Raw genomic sequence first — 27,662 nt, forward strand, 5'->3', positions numbered from 1 at the left:
AGATAATTATTCTTCTTTGTCTCGCCCGCTCTCTCTCTCTCTCTCTCTCTCTCTCTCAAAAGGTAGTGGAGGATCTGAGGCAGTCAGTGAAGCCAAAGCCCAATGTCAAAAGGTAAATAAAGCAGTACAATTAAAAGCATTGATCTTTTTACTGTTGGGGCTAATGGATGTGGAGTAAACTCTATCGTTTTATGTAATGATAGGAGCTTTATAGCAGTAAGTGACGTCATGGTGCACCTGCGGTTTATTAGAGTAATTTCATTGAAAGAAACCGCTTCATCAGGATGGAACTCTTAAAGGGATAGTTCACCCAAAAATGAAAAGTTTGTCATCAATTACTCACCTTCGTGTTGTTCCAAACCCGTATCACCTCCATTCATCTTTGGAACACAAATTAAGATATTTTGGATTTAATCTGAGAGCTTTCTGATCCTCCCATAGACATCACTAAAAATGCACAAACATTTAAAGTCCACAAACATAAAGTCTTTATTTTTATAATTTTTTCAGCCAAAAAGTATTCTTGTTGCTTTATCATGTTAAAATTGAGTGACCCATGTCACATGGACTACATTAACTATGTTTTTAGTAGGTTTGTGTAATTTGAATGTGCACTTTAAGTGGTGTCTATGGGAGGATCAGATCCAAAATATCTTAATTTGTGTTCTGAAGATAAACAGAGCTGATATGGATTTGGAACAACACGAGGATGAGTAAAAATTTTATTTTTGGGTGAACTATCCCTTTAAGTTTCAGGCTTGATGGACATACTACACTCTGCTCTACTATAATCTGACTTGATTGTCAGATTATAAATTGTTACATTGGCAGAAAGGTGCACAGCATTCATGAGAAGCGTCTCCATTTTTAGTTAACTTTTTTTAACTGCATTTTTTCGTGGCAGGTTAATGGCTTCATTGGAAGAAAAATCTCTGCAGTCTCCCCGGAAATCCCTCCGTTCTAAAATAGAAAACCTCACCCCAAGTGAAGGGTTGACCCATAATCAAGTGAGAACAAGACTAATACTTGTATAATTTTCAGATATTATATTGTTGTTGTTACATTAATAGGAAATTGCACAACTGGAGATAAAAATGCATTGTGTTGTTGTTAACTTATTATCCACAGCCTTGTGACTTTTATTTTTCCAGGCTTTTAGGGGGTGATCAGGTCTTAAGGTCATTATCCTGAACTTGCATCCATTCCATTCTCATGAATGCTTATATGCTGTCTGCTTTAATGAAAAGATGTACGTATGTGTGTGTGTATGCGTGTGTGTGTAATATTATAAGTGTGTTTATACATTCCAGGACATTGAATCCAGAGAGGCAGAGGAAGACATGGCAGGAAAGACCATGGGCATCTACAAAGTACAATCAGAGGATCATGGTCAAGGTGATGGACGCTTCACTGATGTCCGTGTTGTGCTGGAAGGTGTGGAGGTTCTCCACAACCTGCAGAGTGTCACTCATGCATGGGTTATGTTATATGGCCTGATCTACGCGCTCAATTTGAACTACCCTAAAAGCCTGAAGTGTACATTTGAGGTGTACCAGAAAATCCTGATGGACCTGGACTCAACCAAGCTTTCCCCGAAAGTACAGACACTGAAACTGAAATTGCTCCAGTGATTTGGCTAAAAATAATAACTTATACAGCCCCTACCCATTTTTTTTCACATAGTGCTCCAACCCAGAGATATGTTAAAATGATTTCCTAGTTCTATAATGATATGTTAATTAGCAACTGAAAATGGATCTCTGAGTACAGTTTTATTTTTTATTTATTTATTTTTTTGGGTGTCCAAGCAGTCATGTGATGTTCGAGTGTGGCTGTGTAAGTGGGTTCATATGGATGGTTTCCTAAATGTTGGCTGATGTTAACTTGGCTCAATCCAGAGTTTTGTATAAAAGATAAATATAAATAAATCTGGAATTTTCCAGTTGGTCTAATTCAATGTGATGCATTGTTTGATTTGGTTTAGTATATAAGCATACATTAAACATGATTCAAATAAATGTTATTTATATTTTTTAGTTACCCCGATTTAGTTCTCTTAATCATTATGCAATTTATACAATAAACTTTGTGTATTTTAAATAAATACACTTTTTATTATTAATTTAGAATAATTAAACTTTACATGAACTAATTACGTAAATCTGAGGATTATGCATTTAAAATAAATAGGTTTTATTATCCTTATGAAAATAAATAGTATAAAGTTTATTTGGTAGATTTGTGTTAAAATTATGAAAAAAATATAAATGGGAATTTGTCATGTAATAAAATTACATAAATCTTAATTTTTGGATGAAATATTTCTGTGAGTGTACAACATCTTCAAATCAATCATTTTAGATTTCTTTCTCAATTCATTTTCCAATGCTTAATGGGATTGTGGTTCTCTCCCTCCTTTCTCCCTCTCTCCCTTTTGTTTTTAATTTTAATATACTTCTTTGCCTCAAATCAAAGTTTGTAAAGCATCATGCATTTCTTTGGAAAGCATCTAATTTTGAATCTGTTTAAACCCTCTATAAACATATTCAACTGGTTTACACTGAGAACAATGCACTAATCCCTCCAAACAAAGATGTTTTTTTACAAGCTTTCTCTCTGCGTGCCTTTAGTTGAAGTGTGCAGTGAACATAGTAAACAAGTTAAAGCAGATTATGTAAGACGTGATTTGAAATGGCCATAATTCTGCAGGCCTTCTGTTTATTAACTCCAGTTTACAAACCTTTGGCTTAGAAAAGCAGCTGGAGAGGACGATTAAAAAGCCCAACAGCTGTCACAGAACATCTTTACGGCAGAAATGTTTGCGATTATTTACTTTTTTTTTTTTTTTGGTTGTTATTTGTGGCAAAAAAAATCAAGAACCCAGTTTTCAGTCATTTTTGGAAAAAAAAAAACTATTTGGAAAATAATTTGCAAAAACTATGGTTAAATTATAAACGCTACTGGGAGCAAGCGACATTTAGATGAACATAATATGCACACAGATCTTTCCTGTGAATAACAAAATACACAAAAAAAGGATGATGGCCATTAAAAAAAAGAAAGTGATATAATTGATACACTTTTAAAAATCAACTAAATTGCTTCTTAGCATCACAAAAATGTATATTTGATTCTAAAAGACCAGGCAATTTAAAACCTAATGCTGCATTCACACCAGAAGCAGATGAAGCGACAAATGATTTTTAGGTCAAATCAATGCAAAGACGCGAAAGGACATCCGGCAGCACATTTTGAAGGAATCAATTGGTGCAAATGGTGCAATTTGCGAGAATGAATCGGCACAAGTTGAGTGTTTCGTGTGAAATGCTTGAGTTGTAAAATCTGAACTTTAGGGGACATTCACACCACATTAACCAATCAGGAGCTTTCTCTAGTAGGAGAGTGATTTTGACGTATAGTGCCTGTTGCTGTTGTCCGAGGGGAAATACTCCTGCCGACACCGGACAACAGTTCATCAAACTGGGCACAGCTCAGTCTGAAGCACCGCTAAAAGCCTCCATCATCTAGATTCAGATTCTGGAGGAGTTGATGAACTCACAAAGCTGGGTGCACCTCTGAAAGGGTCTAGTTAGTTCAGACATGGCACGAACGAATATATGCTGTTTTTCAGCCATCCTAAAGCACACAAACATAGTTATTATCTCAATGAAAGCCATGTTAGCCATTTAACAACGAAGCTAAAGTGACCAGGCAGACAGAAGCCCCTCTCACGACGCATATCTGTGTCTATTGTAAAGTGTATTTGAAGTGCAAATGAAGCGAATTTGACACTTGAACGTAGCGAGTAAACTCAAAATGGTCACACAGTTATTTATGCTTGATTTTGCACAATTAATCCACGTGTGTCGCGTCTGGTGTGAACGCAACATAAGATTAGAGCTGCAAAGTGTAAATAAACCTAAATAAATTAAATAATAAATATTCTTTAGGCTTATTTCTTCTTTATCAGGGGTCACAACAGCGGACTGAAAAAAACAAATTTACTTATTAATTACATTTCTTAAAAATTCTAAAACATCTTAAAATAATGAATGCAAATATATTAGTAAAAAGTAAAACAAAAAATTATACTATTAAAGAAATAAAAAGTTCAAAGAAATAATAAAAAATTGTTAATAAATGATTCAATAAATTAATAAATCAATACATTGTAACATGTGGTGAAAAAATAAATAAATACAAAGAAACTTAAATTTTACCAACAAAGCTAGACCAATCTTTATAATAATAATTATAAATTTATAAACATTTAAAAATTAGTATGGGGTCCCCTCATGAAGTAGATTTTATTTAAGAGTCTGTGGTGTTTAACACAGTGTGCTAAAACATGCTACATGACAAGATTCCAGAGACAAGCCATTTGACTGTCTGCACCAAAAGCGACGCGACATGACAGAAACATTTAAATACCAGCCACTGCACTCCCAAACAAGTGTTAAAGGCTTTTAATCTAACAAATACTTATTAATCTCCATATACAACAATATTAGGCCCCTGTGTGACTGATTTGCACTAAATCACAGTTCTGGCTGGTCATCTCTAAAGGTAAACTGCTGCTTTCAGTATGGCAATAAATGTCATGTAAATTAATATTTAAAATCACATTGGGAGCATTTAACACTGAATAAAGCACATAATCTGTACCTAAGGTGATCACTGTCATAGAAAGATACCTTTTATCGCATGTCAGGGTGCCACAGAGTGTTGTACGGACATGGTGTAAGCCCCAGGTGTCAAAGCCAGTTCCATGAGGGCCGCAGCTCTGCACAGTTGAGTTCCAGCCCTGCTTTAACACACTTAACTGTAGGTTTCAAACAAGCCTAAAGGACTTAATTAGACTTTAATTAGGGTTGAAACTAAACTGTGCTGAACTGCGGCCCTCCAGGAACTGGCTTTGACACTTGTGGTCTGAAACATTAAAAAGTCCTGCAACACACACACCCTGGCCAAACTATGGTTCGAATTAATTTACAAACTATTAAACTTTCATTGAATTACACAATGATGTTACAGTACCTAACATTTTGTCAGCATTAACATTCATCAAAATTATCTTAAACATTGCCTAAACACTCATTTAATATTTCATAGAATGAGTGAAGCTCTTTAAAGTGTGCATAAACATCATATCTCGTTGATTTTCAAAGAAAAAATGTGTCTTTCTGTCAAAAAAAATAAAACAGTCAACAGGCTTTCTATTATGGACAACCATAGAAGCCAAGTGAGATTGCATCTATAAGGGTTCATTTCAAGACTTTAACTTTCCCCTCAGACATCTGATCCCATCACACATTTCAACAGCACAGACTGATCATTCAGCATTAGCCCATATCACACCAACAAACTGGTTCATCAGTTATCAGCACCACTCCTCTGATCCTATCAACCAATCAGCACAGACACGCACATAAACACGTCCACAGCGTCTGCTTGCCTGACTCGATCTCTTCAGTTGAAGTCAAAATGATTCGCCCTCTTGTGAAGTTTCTTTTTCAAACAAATGATGTTCAACAGAGGAAGGAATTTTTGAGTTTTTCCTATAATATATTTTCCTTTGGAAAAAGTCTTATTTGTTTTATTTAGGCTAGAATAAAATCTGTTTTTTAAACCAATTTTAGGGTCAATATTATTAGCACCCTTAAGCAATATTTTTTTAGATAGTCTACAGAACAAACCATCGTTATACAATGACTTGCCTAATTACTCTAACTAGCCTAATTACCCAACTTAAGCCTAAATTTCCCTTGAATACTAGTATCTAGTCAAATATTATGTACTGTTAAGGCAAAGACAAAAGAACTCCGTTATTAGAAATTATAGCTATTAAAACTATTATGTTTAGAAAAGTGTTGAAAATATACCCTGTAAACATGGATCTGAACACAAGCAAACGCAAACTATTAGATTTTAGTTTACTTCAAGTGAAGCATGTTATTGCTTTAAATTGGATAAAAAGCCATCATGTGGCCAGTGGATTAAAGAAATGACTAGCAATCTTACTCTGGAGAAGCTGACATACAGTCAAAGGAAAATTACAAGATTTTTGTAAAATATGGACCCCCTTTTAACACTTTCTTAACCAGGTGGACCATGCAACATTTTTTTTATTTTTTTTTGAGCTATCAGTAACACTTTATTTAGATGGTCCATTTGAGTATTGGTAGACTGTCTGCTTAATATCTGTTGATATGCTCCTTCAACAGACATTTAACTGAATACAAGAAACTTTGCAAGTACATGTCAACTTACACTGACCCTAACCCCAACCTAACAGTCTACTTATGATCTAATAAAAATTAGTTGGCATGTAAATGCAATGGGACTTCAATTCAACAAACGGACCATCAAAATAAAGGGTGACCAAGCTTTCAAACCCTTAATAATAATAATAATAATAATAATAATAATAAATACATTTTATTTGTACTGCGCTTTTCTTAGACTCAAAATGCTACAAGGCAAAATACTAACAATAGCGGAAACAGCACAACAATTATAAGATACAACAAAACAATAAAAATATATATGAAACTTGTTTCTTGATTTCAACAACTATTAACAAATTTGTTTAACCAGCACACACTGGAAAGCTGTGAAATGCAAGTACAAAACTACGCATTAAACTTTGTCACACTGTAAAACCCAACAGTTAACTTTATCAAATGAAATGAGTGTAGTTAACTCAAAATTGACTGAAAGTTAATTCTACTCATTTGAAAAGAGTTTTGAACTCAGTGTTGAAGGTAATGAGTTAATTAAATACGTCATTATTTCAACTTAAATGAACAGTTAACAGTACGCATATAGATTAGTTTAACTCAAATGGTTTGTTGCAATCGGTTTTCTTAAATGGTTTGAGTTATCTTAACTTATTGAGTTTTACAGTGTATTATTTATCTACTTTGACTGTATCGTTATTATTTGAATCAATGTATTTATCATATGTATTTATTTATATATTTATTTTCACCACTTTAACCATTTGTTGGATTCCTGATGTTTTAACATTGTATACGTTTTTTTTTTTTTTTTTTCGGTTTTAATGTATTTGGTTCTGTAGTTCAAACAAAACACAATAAATATATTTTGGAGAAAAAACAAAGAAAAGTGTTGAAAAAAATAGTAGTTCCATTAAATTGGGGGGAATATATATATAGGGGGATAATAATTCAGGAAAGCTTATATTTCTGCATATGAAATGCCATTATTTTCCTAGAATGCCACTTGGAAGTAATAATGAAAGCCTTGGTTTCCAATAGCGGCTCGAGTTTCCTCTGTTTAAAGTGCATCTGGCTCTTTCATCCTCAGTGCTGATCAGAGGTCAGCGAGGTCACGTTAGGGTCATCACCAGGAAGTGTGGCCACTGCTAATGGTGCTGCGTCTATCCACAGCAATTATCGATCCAAAACTTTGTTCTTTTGCATTGGTGGAGAGAACAAATACATTCACTGCACTGCATCAGAAGGACAACAACATCAAAACTGCTATCTGAGGTCAGAGTCTATGCAAATTCTGCTTACATTAACAGTTTTTAATAGAACATCTGACAGCAATATTTTGGTTATACTTGAATAATCATCAACCGGATTTGCATTTCTTGATGGAAACAGCAATGTTTGCAAATAAGTAAAACAATAGTGTTATAGTTTAAAATTTAAAGTATGGTTTTGGCTCAAATGGTTTTGCTTTCTGTCAGCTGTCCACAAGAATCAACACATAGGCATATAGCACATTGTAACTTGGTGGTGTTGATAATCTTTAGTATACAAATGCATGCAAGAGAGAACAGGTAAGTGTTAGAATGCAAATTTATGGTGACATTATTGTTCAATTTTGTTTAAAACTGAAATTTGACAAGTTGATAATAATAAATCCAAGTCTAAAATGCACTGTAAAAAATCCGTAAATTTAGTTTATTTCCGGCAGCTGGGGTGTTGGAAAAAAACGTGAAATAATGGCTGTTAAATTACAGAAATTTACCGTAAAATAACGGATATTACAGAAATTTCTTTACATTTTTATTTCTGGTAAATTTCTGTAATTTAATATTCATTATTTTAATGGTAAATTTCTGTAATTTAACAGCCGTTATTTTCCTTTTTTTTTTTTTCTCAACACCCCAGCTGCCGGAAATAAACCATAAAATTACAGATATTTTTTTACAGTGTGGCATTCATTTGCATGTCTACCAAAAAATTATACAATTTAAAATGAATCTGATAAACTTCCATGATGTTTAGGAGTTTACAGGTTTTATAAATGGTGTTCACATGCTTATCTGCAAGCCAAAGGTATTACAGTTAACTAATATTAAAAATTTAAATGGATTGCTACTTAAAATATATATTAACTGCAAACAAATCTACAAATAAATAACTAAACAACAATAATAATAGCTTAACAGAAAATTTTAGTAAAGCTAAAGAATTTATGGAAACCTAATTTAATAACATATATTTTATTTATTATTGTTAGCATTATTATTATTATAAAGCAAACAACCAAGCAACTAAAAAAGTTTAACTAAAATAAAGACAAAAAAAATCTAAATTAAATAACTATTAAAAATTATCAATGACCACAATGATTATTTAATAGTAAAATAATACTACCAAACACTGTAACTCAACATGATTTTAATTAATTAAGCGGAGAAATTAAAATGGTCGTGCCAAACTGAGTCTGGTTCTCTCAAGGTTTTTTTTCTTCACTCCCATCAGGTGAAGTTTTTTTTCCCTCTCCGCTGTCGCCACTGGCTCGCATGGTTCAGGATTTGTAGAGCTACGCATCGATGAATTGGCTCTTCAGTGTTTGAACTCTCAGTAATCATTAAATCACACTGAACTGAGCTAAACTGAACTGAACTGAACTACTAAAAAACTGAACTACACTGTTCCAGTTATGATGACCATTTATGTGAAGCTGCTTTGACACAATCTACATTGTAAAAGCGCTATACAAATAAAGCTGAATTGAATTGAATTGAATTAATCAATCAATTAAATATCTTTTATTTTCCCTATCAGCATCAAAGCGTGTTGTGGTAATATGAAATAGATATAAGTATTACTGCATTTATGTTTAGTGATGATAAATAAACAAAGCTAAATATGGCTACTGCTGACCTGAACTCACTCATGACTATATTGCAATCAGTGATGAGCGCTTACAGTGTCAATCTTACATCTTGCTTTCAAAATCATACTACAGGGGAGTTCCAGTGTTTACCATCTATATCCCAACACCAGCCTCTAATTATGCCCAAACATATCTGAACACCCGCACCGCAACATGAGGAAACCATTTTTTATGCCTTCACTTTCGTTCCTCAATCAGTGCAAAATGTAAAGCGTTTGATTAGATACAAAACACACTTGCGATAAAAACCCGATCTGATTATTCAAGTGTGAGGTGTGTCTAGAGAAAACTCACACACAGCCATACGGCAAGCTGTTTTAGCCTAAAATGCTCCAATAAAACTAATCAGAATTACATTTTTACTTGTAAGAATTACTTTAGAGGGCTCTACAAATTAATTCGTACTAGTAACAATGACATTAAGTGACATTTAAGCTTCACTATAATAACTATGGCAAGCTGTTTTAGCCTAAAACTGTTACTAAACAATGGCATTTTTGCAAGTAAAAACTCAATTAAAGAACTCTACTTTATTCTAACTAGTAGGTTTGTCAATTTAAAAGCTCTATAAAGTAATTATTCTTAGTAAAAATTTAAATTAGATATTTCTTGTTACTAAAAGGCAATTAAAGAGTTCTCTAATACAAATATTTATAGTAAGACTTACATTAGAGATTTCGAATTAGAGCACTAACTAACAAAAATGTATTTCATTTAAAAATCTCTCTAATTGTCTAATAGTAAAAATGTGCATGTAAACTTTTACAAACTTTTCTTGCTGAGCTCTGTAATTAAAAACAAGTTAATGGAGACTTATGACTGGCAAAATGAATTTGTGTAGCTCTCCAGTTGGTTGAAATACAGAGTTCTACAACTCTATTGTAAGAAATAAGAATTGATTTACTATTAAGCATTAAGCTCAATAGGTTTCCAGGCATGTCCTACCAGGAGGAGGCCTCTGGGAAGACCCAGGACACGCTGTAGAGGCTACGGCTGCATCTGAAACCGCATACTTCCATACTGTATAGTACGCTAAAATCAGTATGTGAGCTGAGTAGTATGTCCGAATTCCTAGAATTTTGAAAATCAGTATGCGAGAAGTACCCGGATGACTTACTACTGAAGTGCGCATCCCATGCATGTTGCGCTATCCCATGATGCCCCGCGAGAGAACTCATGAATGGGAGTGAAGTGACACAACTGACGCAGGTAGGTCACATGACCATGACAAAATGGCAGATGTAGTACATCCAAATTCCATTCATACTTTTCACATTCATACTGTATAGAACGGCCGAGTAGTACGTTTAAATTTAAATGCTGTACCTACTGAGTAGTAGGTGGTTTCGGACGCAGCTTATGTTTCTCGGCTGGCCTGGGAATGCCTCTGGACCCCCCCGGAGGAGCTGGAGAAAGTGTCTGGAGAGGGGAAAGTCTAGGGTTCTCTCTTAAGATTGCTGCCCCCGCAACCCGGCCCCGGAAAAGTGGATGAAAATTAGATGAGGTGACATTTTCAATACAAAAATTAATTTTGGATGCAATAAATCGTTTGACAGAACTACACTCTAAAAATTATGTTTGCTGTTTGTTCAAACTATGTATTTAAAATGAGCTGAATTCTTGACATTTTTTGCCACAACTTAACTGTTTTATGTTCAATCCACTTAAATTTAATTCCTTCATGTTGTCTTAACACAAATCTGTTGCATAGAACCTCAGCATTGTTTACAATGTAGTAAAACTGCAGCTAATACTAGTAATACTAAGAGTAATACTAAGTGGCAATTTAGACTAAAACTGCTTGCTATAATCATTACCAGTATGAATTGCTTTGTATTGATCTCTAACTTAATTCACACTAGTAAAAAGGCTATTATGTTGAGTAATACTATGTGACAGTTTCCACTAAAACTGATAATTATTATTAGTAAGAATTGCTTAGTACAGCTCTCTAATGTATTTTTCAGTAGTAAATGTGCAGTACTGCTTGGAACATTTCGACTAAAACAGCTTGCAGAATGAGGAGCCTTACATCCTCTCTGATGATCTCGCACACCCTTTGACTATCAGGTATAGAGTCGGGTGTGCCTGATGACAGGATGTGCATCATGCAGACACACAGTCCTATGGGGAAAGTCTTTACAGTATGAACATAATGTCTGCGAAGGGCTTTTCCACCGCCCACCACTGAACTTCACCCTGATTATCCCAAATCAAACCTCTGTGCTCCTTTCAAAATATTGCAGCAACTTGAAGAAATAGGATCATCCCCTTTGGTCAAAAAAAGAATCTTCTAGTTGTATTGATAAAAGTTTGGCTCTAATAAATCAGAAGTAGACACACGGAAAAGCTTTTGAAAAGACAGCAGAAATCACCTCATATACACAAGAGTCATATCAACACACCCACTCATTACACAGCAAAAAAAAATCTGCTCGTTTCTGGCCATAAAAGAAAGGACATCCTGTTTCCTCAAAATAGAAACAAACAAAAATCAGTTTCCAAACAGACAAAGTGAAAATTCTGCCAGAAAGATCTTGAAATGCTGTGCTCAGTCCTGTCATCTTTATTTGATACAATCCAAACTCAATGCACAGAAACTCAAACCACCGTGACCTTTAGTCAAAGATCAGTTCTGGGGTGTTTAATATTGACAAAATTATATCTCTGTTTTTGCTTGTTTGTTTTACTTTTGGGGGGGATGGGGCTTGATAATGATAATTAATAATTACCAGTTATACTTTTACAGAGTATGCTTTTATGTTGATGTCTTGGCTGGCTTGAGCCTGTCATTGATTAATAAAACTGATACAAACAGTCAGTAGGTGGCAGCAAATCTCTGTATTAAAGTTAGCATAAAACGAAAGTTATGATTGTCCCTTTTCCCCCTTCGTGATGTACATCCGATTCAAACAGTTTCTAAAATAATTTAATTGATTTAATGAAAACACCAGTGATCTAGCAGCTGCGGATCGCTGGAAAACTACACTTACGTTTCTTTAACAAACTACAACTCCCAGCATGCACCTTGCACACCCAGGTTCCTAATTCTAACTGATTACACACACAGTCAGAACATTATGGACTGATTTCAAGGACTATAAATTCAGCACACACACAGACACATCGTTGCTGAGTCTTAAACTGTTAATTGAGAATTAAGTCGCGGTTTCCCTTGCCTTGCTGTGTTTGACCCTTTGCTTTGTTATTTTGGTTGTCGCCTTTATGCTTGGGATTATCTGTATGCACCTGTTTTGTTCCTGTTTCAACCTTTAATTGTAAGATGATTCTGTTAATAAACTGCTTTTTGATCCTCAACTTTGTTGTGCAGGCATCTTCACAGGACACTAACCTTGTTTTTGTTGTTAAATGATGACCAAATGTGTTATTTGTTAAGAAAGAAAGAAAAATAAAGAAAGAAAAGAAAGAAAGAAAGAAAGAAAGAAAGAAAGAAAGAAAGAAAGAAAGAAAGAAAGAAAGAAAGAAAGAAAGAAAGAAAGAAAAAGAAAGAAAGAAAAGAAAGAAAGAAAGAAAAAGAAAGAAAGAAATATAAAGAAAGAAAAAGAAAGAAAGAAAGAAAGAAAGAAAGAAAGAAAAAAAATAAAGAAAGAAAGAAAAATAAAGAAAGAAATATAAAGAAAGGAAAAGAAAGAAAGAAAAAGAAAGACAGAAAAGAAAGAAAGAAAGAAAGAAAGAACGAAAGAAAGAACGAAAGAAAGAAAGAACGAAAGAAAGAAAGAAAGAAAGAAAGAAAAAAAATAAAGAAAGAAAGAAAAAAAATAAAGAAAGAAATATAAAGAAAGGAAAAGAAAGAAAGAAAAAGAAAGAAAGACGAAAGAAAGAAAGAAAAATAAAGAAAGAAATAGAAAGAAAGATAGAAAGAAAGAAAGAAAGAACAGTTTCGTATTTTTTCACAAAAATGGTTTTGGAGTTTAATCTACACATCCTTAAAATATTTGCTAAACTATATTATAGTTTACAGGTTACTGTACATTTACAGTGTTTTATGACAACAGCAATTATTTATCCCTAAGTTTTTTTTCAATCACTCTTTAAAAGTTTATTTCTTACAGTTGTAATTGTTAAAAGAGGAAAATTATATGGAATATTTAGAGATTTTGTGCATAGTTACATGAATTATCCTTGTAATCACATTAATTAATCTGTATAATTACAGTAATAACCCGTATAATTGCAGTAATAAATTGCAGTAGTAAAATGGCTGTAATAACTTGTAATTATGGAACAAGAAAGTAGTTTTTTTTTTTACAGATTATCTAAATTTTTTTATTCTAACATTTTTTTCTGTTTTTTTACGGTAATTTTCTGGCGCCCCTGCTGGCAGAAAATGTCAGTTTTTTTACAGGGCTTTTTTTTTGTGTGTGTATTTTGAAGCTCAACCTGTAAAAATTTACTTAGTAGGAAAAACAAACGCTATGGAAGTAAATTGTTACAGGTTTTCAACTGTCTTCAAAATATTGTCCTTTATGTTCACAAAAGAACAAAACAACAACTTTGGAACAAGTTTTTTGGAAAAATTAAATTTTTCGGATGAACAATCCCTTTAACTATAACAACGCAGGCACTATCATCTCCTATGAATACAGTAATTACTTGTATAATCAAGCCGCATTTTGTTTGTGCCAAAGTGAGTGACATACTCAATACAGTCAACTCACACACTGCTAAAACAACAATTACAATATAACCACAGACAATATTAAACGCTCCTACGTTTCATTAACAACACACAATCAATGTTTTTGGTCCATGACGAAAGCTTTTTTCTCCCTTACAGGTGTGTCTGAATACAAGGTGTGACAACCCTGCACCTCCGCCCTTGAGAAACAGCCTGTGATTTATTTGGACTTAAACATATAGCCGCGTATGACAGCCAGTGTTGACAAGCGTTATTTAACCATCAAGTCTGACAGCTAGTGGTAGCCAACATGGAAATAATTAAGTCAGAGACATGACCCGGCATTCCCAAACCCTACCGCAACCATTATCGGCCTCATTAAATACAGCAGAAAGTGAATAAATAGTTCACTCTTTTTTTGGCATAAAAATACTTCTGGTGGTGCAAACAGTCTTGCTTTTGTCCGTAGTCTAGGGGATGTAGCCGAGAGCTCTGCGGCCTTTCTTCCACGCTGCAGGACAAATGTAGTCAGTTTTCTCCTCTATTATTGCTCTAATGTGCGCCTGAAGGGCCTCTAGTCGCTGCCAAACCCGCTGGTTCACCCTGGTAACAAAAAGGGTAATAAAATACACCTCCCAAAAAAATCATAGTGGCTACTGTGTGGAAACACCCTACCGCATGTGTCGGCGTCGACCCAGAGCCAATTAGAAACCTTCAGACTTGATTGCATTTTCAGCCTCGGCGGTCTTGCATTTCCACTTAAGCTAAACCCACATTTGCACACATTTCATGGCCCACTGAAATGTTTAGTTAACGCTGGCAAAGTTAGCTACAGCGCCCTCAGCTCTTGAATGAACAATGAAGTCCAAAACGTCTTTGTTTCAATCCCCATGTGTATTAATTGTCGGTTTTGTCTTCCTGGTGCAAGTGGAGTTCAAGGCTGGGATGTGTCTGCTGTTTGAGGTAAATGACTCAAGCCTCTGATGTGTATTCAAAAGGACAATGGCTGCTGGACGCCACTTTCTCCATATGGTGTAGTCATCAGTTTAAACAAACTCCATGTAGGATAGCTGTCACGCCTTCCCTGTGTCTCACTGAGGACAGGGGTTTTCAAGATGGAGAAAAATGATCTAAAAATAAAATTAAATGCAAAAAGCTGACAAAAAAAAGCAATTATCTCCCACAACAAACAAAATTTACATTTAAATGTATTAAATAAATTAATAAATTAATAGATAAATAAATGAATGAATGAATGAATAAATAAATGAATGAATAATAAATAAATAAATAAACAATTAAAATGAATGAATAATAAAATAAATTAATTAATAAATAAATGATAAATAAATGAATCAATAAATAATAAATAAATAATTAAATAAATAAATATATAAATAAATCAATCAATAAATAAACAATTAAAATGAATAAATGATATATAAATAAATGAATAAATAAATAAATAAATAAATAATAAATAAAAAAATTAATTATTTTTTAAAAATTATAAAATAAAAATAAATAAAAATAAAATAAATAAAAATAAAAATAAAATAAAAATATAATTTTGGCTGCTATAGACCTTTTTTTTCGTTGCTCCATGGAGGGTTCCTGTAAACTTCTGGTAGGATGCTTAGAACTTCCATTTACAGTGTTAACAACTAGTAAATCTTGATCCGAAAATGGTTGGCAATAGGGCTGTGCGATTAATTGAAATCGAAACGAAATTTGAAATGTTGCAATTAGTTAAATCGTAAAAGGCTGCAATATAGAATATATAAAGTATTTATGTAAACAAAAATAACGAATAATATCTTCAAAACCAGTCCGCTATGCTTTATAAAATTACACATACTTCACTTTCTGCGTAGAGTCGTGAGGCGTCGCAGACATGGTATCAGCTGTCATGAACTATGCCACTTCACACGAGAAGAAACGATTGAATCTTGTGTCAAGACGTTCATGTGTTATTTACGACTTCCCACAACACCCTACATCAAGGAAATAGTGTGATCTGTCACAGAATTGTTGACATGGCTTACAGATTATTGAGCTGAAGCTTGAATTAGATTCAAATCATCTTAAAACTTGAATTAAATCAAAGATCAAATTGCAATGTCTGTCAAAATAATAATAATAATAAATAAAAATCGCAATTAGATATTTTCCTCAAATCGCACAGCCCTAGTTGACAATACCATTTTGAGTAGCCTACGGAGTGTGATCCACAACTTTGATTCTGAAAGACACGTGTTAAAGCCAATATACTTCTGTCAGATGCAGTTCAAGCACAAAGAAAAACGTTCTCCTAATTCAGTGTCTGCCATTAGATCAGATGCTGAAATACAGCGTCAGTGTTCGTGACGTGTCAGCTATACTGTACTCAGCAGCTCTTCAGTGCCCACACACACACGCAATAACCACTGCATTATACAGCAAACCATATTACTGTGATGAAACCCAACAGGTATGTAATGATAAGTCATGCAATTTCCAAAAAATAAAAAGTATGTTACTGACATTCTGTCTGATTTGCATGTTGATTTAAATCACGAGCCGTTTATGTTTTATTTAGTTCATTTTTATTGTGTAGTATTTACCACGGTATGTGTTTTTTTGTCATTTCACTTTGTGCCACTCTTTCAATGAATGTGTTAGTGGGACAGTACGCGTGCGTGTGTGTGTGTGTGTGTGTGTGTGTGTGTGTGTGTGTGTGTGTCAAACATTTTGGTGTTTATAAATGTATAAAAAGAGAAAATGATCACTTTTGGGATGACGAGGCTTCATTTAAATGGCACCGTCTGTCTGATGGCAAGCCTAAATGATTTGCAGATGTTGTTTTTCATACCTATTAGATCGTATTTTTAAATAATCAGTCCAGCAGGTGGCGCTGATCAACAATAGTATTAGTTTAAAGATGTTAAAAGCAAGTAAAATAGATTAAAACTATTGTTTCAAAGCTGTCCAAATGTGACTTGTACGCATAAAGGAAGATAGAAGCATCCTCGTTACACGCAAAGCATAATGGGTCATTTTTCATTCTAAGAAAAAGGATTATACTACAAAATTCATTTTAAAAAATAAGAGAAATTTCAGCTGCACTGTAAAAAAAAATATCCTTAAATTGGCAGTTTCCTAGAGTTTGTGATGTATGTTTTTATATTTCCCTTTTTATTTATGCTTTTGAATTGCATTATGGGACCTTTATCTTTTATTCCAACAAGTTTTAACCCATAAAATGTCTTCCACTGCGCACCTTAAAGATTCTTGGGAGAGAGAATTAGGAACTGACATCTCGTCCTCTACTAGGGAGGAGGGATTAAGTCGTATTCACTCTTGCTCTATAAATGTAAGACTACAGCTTATACAATTTAAAGTGATGCATGGATTACACAATACTAAAGCCGAACTTAATAAGCTGTATCACCTTAGATGCAAAGGTGCAGTCGGGACCTATGGTCATATATTCTGTTCCTGTCCAGAAGTATCTGAACTTTGGAAAGGTATCTTAGGGTGCTTTTACACTAGCACTTTTGGTCCGCACCCAAGTTCGTTTGATGTCAAGGTACGGAAGGTATAGCTAGTGTGAACGCTGTCTTCTGAACTCACCCATGAATCGTACCCGAGTCCACCTGAAAGAGGTGGTTTGGGGTACGGTTTGTCCGGTTCACTTCTGGTATGAATGAACCACCAACTGTACAACATACTTCAGTTTTCATAACGTTCATTTGTGTGTTTATGTCTTTTTCACCTTCCTTGGTGACAAGTGGGATTGCACCAGTGCGAACAGTGATAATATCTGCTCGTCTCCACCAAAAACGACTTCTGCAGACATTGTACGATGTTCTGAATGTTTTTAATATTTTTTGCGGCAGATAGATGCAGCAAGTGGCTCTCTATATTTTGGTGTTTTGGTGATAACAAAACTAAAAGATTCAGTACAAGCAGACTGACCAAGATATGGGGACGTATCAATTTTGGTGCTTTGCTTTCATGGCCGCCACCTACAGCTGTAGAAAAAACAGCAGCTTGATGACACAAGCATCCCGGTTTTCAGAAGGAAAAAAGACTGTGTGAACACAAACCAGCCGAGAAGGTGGCAAGAGGGAAAATCAAACTTTGGTTCGGTCCAGGCAATTGAACCAAGTATGAAAGCACCCTAAAACTGATGTGGAAGTAGCATTGTTTGGATGATCAGACCAGGCTCTAATTTGGCCTAAACATCCACAACTCTCCCTTATGTTTGGCATGGTGCTGGCCAAGAGAGAGATTCTGATGGAGTGAAAATCCATGACACCTCTAAGTTTTTTTAAATGGTTAGCTGAAATGGTTTCTACCCTCAAGCTGGAAAGATTACGTTTCTCTAGATTCGGCAATTGGAAGATGTATTATGTAATACGGGGCCCCTTTCTTAGATGTATATTCTAATAATGACTCTGTAATTTTTTTTTCGGTTATATTTTTTACATGATTTTATTTTGTTTCTTATTCCATTAGTCTGGCTGAGATTTTTTTGATGGTGCTGCATAAATGCTCTATTGCTTGATAGTGTTTTGGTGCATGTTCTAGTTGGTATCAGGTAAGAACACTGACATCATTTTGTTAATATATATACATGATGTTCACTTATTTTTTTTCATGAAAACTTCTCTAAATAAAGTAATAAAAAAACAATTTAAAAAAACTTTGAAAATTGACTTTTATTAACTTTACACATATATTGTCTGGGTTTATGTTGTATGTTTCCTTAAAAAGCCATGCAATAAACTGCCAGTGCATTTTCGGCTATTTAACAGATTTATTTTTGTATGTATATTATTTCTTATAGGTTATTTTATTTCAAACTACTCAAATCTCAATAAAAGTCCATTTGTTAAACTGTGAAGTTGAATTTCCACCATCAAAAGCAAACAGAGCCGAGATCAACATCCCATAATGCAATTCACAACCGTAAATAAATGAAAAACACTACGGAAACTGTTAATTAACAGATATTTTTATAGTGTGCTCTCACAGAAGTTCAAACATTCATAAAATAAATTCATTTGTAAAATACTTAATAATTGTTTTCCTCATAAGGAGATTATCACATCATTTGCAACAACAGCAACTTTAAAAATCTATTTAGGATACTAATCACAAAGTCAAAATACTCTGAATATTTCCAAGCCTTGGGTTACAAGAAAGAATATGAGATTCTGTGTTACAAGCCTTGAAAACACAAACAGCATGTTCCACACCTGATCTGTGTAAACATTAGATAGACCCTTGCAGTTTTTACCTCATTTGGAAATGCCTTTAGGTTTTGTTTATCTAAACTGGCAACTCTCCATCCAGCGTCACGCTCAAAGTCTACATGCTGGATCTGGTTATACTTATACAGCAAGAAACCTTCCTAAAGAGAAGTCAAACAGTAGTACACCATCCAAGTAGAATAGTTTTAACGGAGTCAGTGGCACTCTATTGATCTCTATTATGGCGAGACACTGTGTGCGCTCACAAAAAAATCATCTATGTCAGTTTTGAGATTTTGACCTTTTATCAAGTGTTCTTTTTTCAGTCTAAATATAAACCAAACATTCCATTTACACTTAAATGGTGCTGTTATAGCATGCTATCAATAGCCAGGTTTCCATCCTAACATGAAGCAAATCTTGTCAAAGATCGTAAAAAATACAAAATAAATGTAGATTAGCTGCGTTTTCATAAGTTGTTAGCGCGACTGACTGTAGTATTGGCAATCTAACAACCAACAGTAAACAAGGCAAGCATAATGAAGTTATGTGACTAATCAGTAGCTGTCTCATTTCAGAGGTTGCATCCTCCAAAGGATGCAGACTTTAAAGGTGAGTTATTCGAAGTCCACACAGGCTGAACTGAGCGTTTTGAAATGAGACAATCTAGCCAACAAAGGATGGATCTCATCATCAGGCAACTGTAACAGCTGCTGTTAATAAGCGCTGATAAAATTTGTAATGACTTTCTTTCAAAGTGATTTAAAAACTTATTTTAAGCGATCTGAAGGCAAAACAAGGTAATACAGAAGCTGGAAATATATTTCCTTTGATCCATACATGTACACATAAACATGTAAACGGTCTATAAAAATCCCTTTTTAGTAAGACACGTCATACTCTTTTTGTTTTTATAACATGTGTTTAGATATCCAAGTAAATTAACTTAATTAATACATTTAAACTGGAGTTTTCTATTAAAAATGTCTTGCCGTTATCTGCGCAATGAATCTTGGGCCGTTCGAGGCCGTGAAGAATCCACCGGTTGTGTCCTTCATTATCTGAAACGAAGGACATATTTTGAGGCTGCTTTTAAAGGAGCCTTCAAATTTTTTTAAAATGAGACAGCCTTCGGTGCACCGTGATGACGCAAGCACACTTCAAATGGATCCTTCGGAGGATGCAGCCTCTGAAATGTGACGCAGGTAGAGTTCGCTACTTCGGGAATTTATTTGGCAAATCTGTTTCCATCTCCCATTACTCACATTAACACTACTTTTTCACACCCAAATCCACTTCAAGCGAGCATACATTTTTTTTATTGAAATAAGTTTTTTTTTTTTATTTTTTTTTTTTTATTTGCAGTTTTCATAACTCCTTTCTTATAGGCTTCTCAAAAGTATCAAGTTCGTTAGTGAAATTTTAAAATCGTCCATCTCCCACTTACATTTGAGCGCTGTTAAGCATGTTCTTAAACACTGCTGATTGGCCATTGTGCTCAACAGAAATGACGGTGATTGGCCATGAAGGTCATCAGTTCACCACTCTTAATTGCTGTTCAGTAAGTGCAAACACAGATACACAAAGACTGGAACAATACACACACACACAAAAAAACGCTGTTCTTAAACGCTGTTGATTTGTTTATGTGTTTATGTGCTCTTTTTATTCCACAAAAAAATTGTGAAAATAAATTATCTTTGTATTTGCTAAATTATAGAGTGATAAAACAGATTCCCAAAATCCACTCTGTAATAGCCTTTGACCCTAATGTGTAATGTGCAAAAGAAACAAGACTTTTATTCTGACTATCCAATATTTAGATTTTTGTGCCAGAAATGCAAGCAAATTAATGTAGATTTAAGTAAACATGACATTATTAGCATATTTGAGCATTTTGAATCTGGGGAGGTCAATCCAGTCTCTCGCCCATTCCTGGGCCTCTGTGCTGGTTGTAGAAATTCCAAATTGACCATTTCAACTTGCTAAAACTGACAATGAAAAATTCTGAAATGTGCTTGACCAACGTACTTTTAACTATGATAAACTTACATAATACAAAAACACTTTTGCAATTCTTAAAATGTTCCGTAAAGTGCATTGAAATTTGCATTTTTATTTGATGTTTGACAAAATCTCAAACAAAACATGAAAAGAGGGCGAGACAGTGTAGCCCCTCCCCTTTATAAAAACAGCCAATAGCATTTAGTTTCTCACAGCTCAGCCAATGAGAGTGCTTGAGCTCAAGCGCATCAAATGAGAAGCATCTTAAAGAGGGGGGGGGGGGGTTGGGGCATGTCAGAAATTAGAAAGCATTTGATTGGTCAAGATTTGATGAGAAACTGAAGGTATGAAATGACATGAATAAAATTGATCTATTTAGGCGGAGATGACAAACTACAAGCTTTACATGTTTATATTGGTTTTATATCTCCTAAAGGCAAATTGTGTTACTGTTTTGGAGCACACTAGTTCGTTGATATCCTAAAAATTAACAATACTGATACTAAAATCTAAAAAAAAAAAAAAAAACTTTATTTTAATTTCATGGGACCTTTAAGGAAATCAATCAACTGTGCAAGTATGGTGATAACTATTGTTTTGCTTTATTCACCTGCAGTGTCTTGTATTATGGAATGTGACTAGGGCTCTTGCGTCATTCATATGTTGCAACAAGGCAACCCGGGCTGCGGCAGCGCTTGATACTGGATGAACCTGTATAAATGACGGATCGTCTGAATGGTTTTTGTGTCCCAGCTCCAGCTGAGAGCCTCTGTCTCTGGGTGGTTAGAGGTGCAATGCTTGTTTGAGCTCTGAGGTGCCAAAGCAAGAGCGCAATATGAATAACATGAGATCACAGCATTGTCTGAGCTTCATCCAGGAGAGAATGGCAAATTTAAGCAGCTACACTGGGCTTTTGTTCCAGTAGACTGGACAGAGAGAGGATAGGCCTCCCAAAACACCATCCTTTATTCGGTGCATACAATCCCTCAGGCAGAGACACACACAAATACACACTCGAGGCTTATGAAGCATCAGGATTTCTTGTTGTGATTAATTGCTGAAGCTTTTTAATAACAAAAGTTACTTAAACAGATATAATTACAAAAAAATGATTGCATATATACAGTAGGGCTGCAGAATATATCATTTCAGCTTCGATATCGCACTGTGTGCATCTGCAAAAGTCATATCACTGGATCTGCAATGTCAAATCGGGATATAGTTTACTAGGAGCCACAGATAAAAACACAGTATTTACAGAGTCATTTAACCATAATGTTACCAAAAAATGTGTTCATTTTTAAGCCCTGTGAATGTGTAAGCATTTTAAGCCAATTTAAAGCATTCATGAACAAGAAATTGACAATTTAGCAATTTTAATAAAGATTAGTTGCATTTATGCACAGTTTACACTCATTGGCCACTTTATTAGGTACATCCGTCCAACTGCTTGTTAACAAAATTTTCTAATCTGCCAACCACATGGCAGCAACTCAATGGATTTAGGCATGTAGACATGGTCAAGATGATAACAGAGCATCAGAATGGGGAAGAAAGGGGATTATACTTTGAACGTAGCATGGTTGTTGGTGCTAAATGGGGATATTTTCTTGGCACACTTTGGGCCCATTAGTACTAATTGAGCATCGTGTCAACGCCACAGCCTACCTGATTAAGGGTTAGGATCAATATGGACCAAAGTCACTGAAGAATATTTCCAGGACCTTGTTGAATCTATGCCAAGAAAGATTGAGACAGTTCTGAAGGCAAAAAGGGGTGCAACCCGCTACTAGTGAGATGTACCTAATAAAGTGGCCAGTAAGTGTATATACACAATGGAAATTATAAAGTGTCATTTTTCATTTAAATATTCAGGTTGTGCACCTAAATACTGCTACACTCCCAGAAAATCATAAAGTTTTTTTTTTTTCATGTCGAACTTTCCTTTACTGAATTTATCAATGAATGTGATTGGTTTGTTAAATGTTGTGCAGATGTGCCCCACTGCAAATCGAGCAATATAACTCATCTGGTAAGATTATACTCGATAACACAATAAGTCATTTTTTTCAAAACTGTGCAGCTCTAACACAGCATAGATATTTACACTGAATATCCAGCCTGATCTCACGAGAAAACGTAAGTATTTTACGTTTTGGCAGTTTAGTGGCTAAGTTCAGTCGTAAGAAAATGTAAGATTTTAAAAAGGAGGCGTGGCACCTAACTCCACCCCTAAACCCAACCGTCATTGGGGGATACGCAGATCGTACTAAAATGTACGAATTAGATCGTACGAATTTGTACGAATTAGCCACTAAATGAAAAAGTTACGAATTGCCGTGAGATTGTGTTGGAATTTCACACAGGGACCCTGAGTATGCGTCAGTAGCGCTGCTACATTTGTTGGCTCCCAGAACAAAAGTCATTGAACTGCACTAGACAAGACAGTGTGCCAATGTGAAGATGCTGGACTTTAGCACGATGTACATGTGTAGTAACAAGCAAACAAAGAAAACAAAGCAAAAAGGCAGAACTTTTCATAGGTAAGATTTCGTTTTTATGTTATGAACTTTTTGTGCAAAACAAGTAAAGTTATTGATAATGATAATACAGTCAGTTGCATTCACCATAAGGAAAAGTAGCACCAACTCACACTAAATTCTAGGCTTATGCTAGTTTTGTTTAATAAAATAAGCGAACAGTGTAAATGAAATATGATAAGTTGCTGCAGTGCTAGAAACTTGTATTATTGTCGGCTAAGTGAAAGAGTCATTGATAGCGGAGATTCATTCACAAAAGAATTGCTTGCTCCGTCAGAATAAGAAATGAAGCATGAGAGGGGGTGTGTTTCAGGACTCGGATTAGATCAAATTAAACAGGGAGGGAGGATAATACATTTCTACTAGGGCTGTGCCGATAGACGATGGCCGACAAACTTCACGATGCTGAGCCGGCATCGCGATCCATCGCCCCGCCCCACATTTATATTGATATATAACTTATCATTTGCATGTCATCTTAATAGCAATAACAGCCTTTTCTTGAGCTGTGTTAAATGTTACATATAGCTGCCGCTTGCATAGCTGACAGCATCATGAGGACTAAATGAAGCATTATACAGCGTCTCTCGCGCTTAAAATCTGTAGATTCAGTGGCAAACGCTGTTACCTGCAAACCCCGTCCCACAGACTTTACAGAGAATGGCTTTAGTTATTTTAGTAGCGGACTTGAAACCACTGAAAGTCTTTTATCCATTCTAGGAAATGTGTAAATGGTGGATTAACATTCAGCACATGATCACTAACAAGATGTGCCATTATTAGTAACTGTAGGTAAATCTGTCAGTGTTATTTTTATTCTCTCATCTTCAGCGCTTCACAAATTCACGGTTGTAGCTCCTGTCATCTGAAGGCAGAAGGCATTGACTGAGTGATTGATGGCTGGTATTAACCAATCATTCGCGTTCAGTTCTAGAGCAGAGAGCCAATAAGAAGAGCACAAAGACGGAGCAAGCATTGAGGGCCTTTTTACTTCGGTAAGTTCACATAATAATTGTTTTAATTTGTTCCTGAGTGCTGCGTTTGACGTTTTTAGGTGCAAAGATGCATTCAGCCTAAATGTCTCCTATATCCGCGCAAGCGGTGAGGATTTTGCAGTGAAAACAATGAAAATGTATGCACTACAGTGAACTCTAATCATATTCAATATATTATAATAATAATCGATATATCGACTTATCGTACAACACATTGACATGACTTTAATCATTTTGGCGAAGGAATAGATATATAGCCCATATCATGTTTACATAATAATGAATGTCATTGGCTGATTTTAGCCTCTGTCATCTCATCTAATCTAATCTTTGTTGGATGTGTCAGTGAGCTATGAAAACCCATTTAAAACTCTGCTTACTGACCACTGAAGAAAAGAGGATTTTTCATATTTTCATGAAAACTACTGATGCTTTGGGAGAAGTTGTCCAAAAGAGTTTGAGTTTCACAAATAACGTTAAAGCCCTTTTACAAGGACATTTGCATTTTACTTAACATCAAATCACAGAATCTTAATAACCTTAAAAATGAAAGGTTTTTATCGCTTTAAGGCTTTTATGCCAGTTTTCATTATCATTCTAGAGTTTTGAATGTATTGCCACATCAGCTTTTCTGGCTATTTCATGGCTTAATCAGACCAAATTTACAACATTCACTTTTTGTATAATTATAGAAATATTGTAACAATAAAAAAGACATAATACATACAGACTAATGCATAAATAAAAATATAAAACAGCGTTTTAAGGTTTATGCTGTTGTATAATCCTTATATAGTCAGTGGCATACAACAATAAAACTTATCGCAATTACTTTATAGTGTAGTAAATGTCAAATACAAACAGGTGAAAAGGGATTGGCACCAGGACTGACACAATCCCTCTGATAAGGACAGATCGAAAGAGAAACAAACAGCAGGTGACAATAAATAAAGTATGCTCACAATGAAACTAAAATCATTGGAAAAAGCACCTAAAATGCAAAACATGAGTGAACAACAAAAAAAACAAAAAAACAAAAGTTTTTCATTAAAATGCAAGTCAAAATGTCCATTTATTATTTACACTATATGTATTAATAATTATACATAAGAGTACGTGTATTGACTGGCCACTTTATTAGGTACTAATAGGCTCAAAAATGGCAAAACATTATCCCCCACACCATTACACCAGCCTGAACCATTGATACAAGGCAGGATGGAACCATGCTTTCATGTTGTTGACGCCAAATTCTGATCCTACGAACCGAATGTGGCAGCAGAAATCGAGACTCATCAGACCAGGCAACGTTTTTCCTATCTTCTATAGGTCCAATTTTGGTAAGCCTGTGCAAATTTTAGCTTCAGTTCCCTGTTGTCAGCTGACAGGATTGGCACCCGGTGTGGTCTTCTGCTGCTGTAACCCATCCGCCTCAAGGTTCAACATGTTGTGTGCTCAGAGATACTCTTCTGCATATCTCTGTTGTAACGAGGTGATTTGAGTTACTGAAGCCTTTCTATCAGCTCAAACTAGTCTGGCCATTCTCCTCTGACCTCTGGCATTAACAAGGCATTTGAACTGCTGCTAACTGGATATTTTTTCGGACCATTCTCCGAAAACCCTAGAGATGGTTGTGTGTGAAAATCCCAGTAGATCAGCAGTTTCTGAAATACTCAGACCAGCATGTCTGGTACCAACAACCATGCCACGTTCAAAGTCACTTAAATCCCCTTTCTTCCCCATTCTCATGCTCAGTTTGAACTGCAGCAGATTGTCTTGACGATGCCTAAATGCATGAGTTGCTGCCATGTGATTGACTGATTAGAAATTTTTGTTTACGGGCAGTTGGGCAGGTGTACCTAATAAAGTGGCCGGTGAGTGTATAATTAAATAACATTTATTTTATGTTTACATACTAAATTATTTTAGAATTATTGGTTAATTTATATGAATTTACAAATACTTTAATGAAAAATAAAGATTATTTTGTAACATACATTATGACAACAATGAATATTGTTGTATTATATCAAAGGAAAAAAATCATCATTTACTCATGCTTGACTTGTTCCAAATCAGTTTGAGTTTCTTCTCTTGAACACAAAAGAAGATATTTAAAAGCATGTTAAAAACTTGTAACCATTGACTTTTATAGTAGGAAAAACAAATGCTACAGAAGTCAGTGGTTACTGGTTTCCAACCTTCTTCAATATTTGTGTCCAATAGAAACAAAATAAATAGTAAAGTGTGATTACATTTTGACTATCCCTTTAACTGTCATGAAAAGGTCACAATACATCCAGTGGAGCCAATAAAATAAAAAGCCATACATGTACTTGGCACATATATCTTTTTATATTTTCAAGTAACAGTAGTTGTGCTTTTTTATAATAATAAATACACTGCACAGCACTTCAGACAAACATGAGACATCCTTCACGGTGCTTTAAGAACATCTGTTGCCATGGATACACAGAGTGGTTGCATGCGGTCTTCAAACTTGAAACAAGATTACAATTCATCTCCTATCTTATCAAAGCAGCATGAGCATGTGACAATCCAGAATATCCAAACCAACCCGTCCTGCTATTACTTTCAATTCTGCACCCAAAGCAAAAGAAAACCACCATCAATGCACACACACACGCACATTACACAATACACACCGTTCTATTCAACACAAATGTCATCATACTAACTTACTCAGAGGGTAGTTTATACTGAAGTTGATCTTGTAGGCCTAAATACTTAAGTAACAACACATAAACAACACTCCAAACCCAAAATAAAGCGCTCCACCAAATTAGCTCACAGGCCAATGGAAGGGTGGAGCATTGCGTCTGGTATCGGTTGCAGTCTGACAGAAGTCCCAGTATCATGCTTTGGCATAACTATGGCATTCTCCAGCCCTGAGATACTGCAGTAGTGTCAATGTGACTCCACCTCTGTAATTAAAGACATCTCCCACACGTCTCATGTCAGCATCTCTACCAGCCTGGCTAATTAGGCAAAACAAACTCCCGTTGCTGTGCACCGCCATGTATGCACACACACACCCTGTTCACAAAAACCATCAACTACAAAATTT

The 27,662-nt window shown here is 35.0% G+C and overlaps 1 protein-coding gene and 1 non-coding gene across 4 annotated transcripts in view; one reads left to right on the top strand and one right to left on the bottom strand.

Moving 5' to 3' along the window:
- The window catches only part of LOC560118 (uncharacterized), a 3,948-nt gene extending 1,994 nt beyond the window's left edge, over window positions 1–1,954 (top strand). The window contains exons 6-8 of one of the 2 annotated variants that reach the window (XR_012393259.1): window positions 63–112; window positions 905–1,007; window positions 1,311–1,954. This is a non-coding gene — a transcript (uncharacterized protein). The remainder of the gene's footprint in view (window positions 1–62; window positions 113–904; window positions 1,008–1,310) is intronic. The other variant, XR_012393260.1, reaches the window with a different exon arrangement.
- The window catches only part of daam1a (dishevelled associated activator of morphogenesis 1a), a 133,128-nt gene that overhangs the window by 98,846 nt on the left and 6,620 nt on the right, over window positions 1–27,662 (bottom strand). The gene's annotated exons all lie outside the window — the stretch shown is intronic.

This window comes from Danio rerio, chromosome 17, assembly GCF_049306965.1.
Source record: "Danio rerio strain Tuebingen ecotype United States chromosome 17, GRCz12tu, whole genome shotgun sequence".
NCBI lineage: Eukaryota > Metazoa > Chordata > Actinopteri > Cypriniformes > Danionidae > Danio > Danio rerio.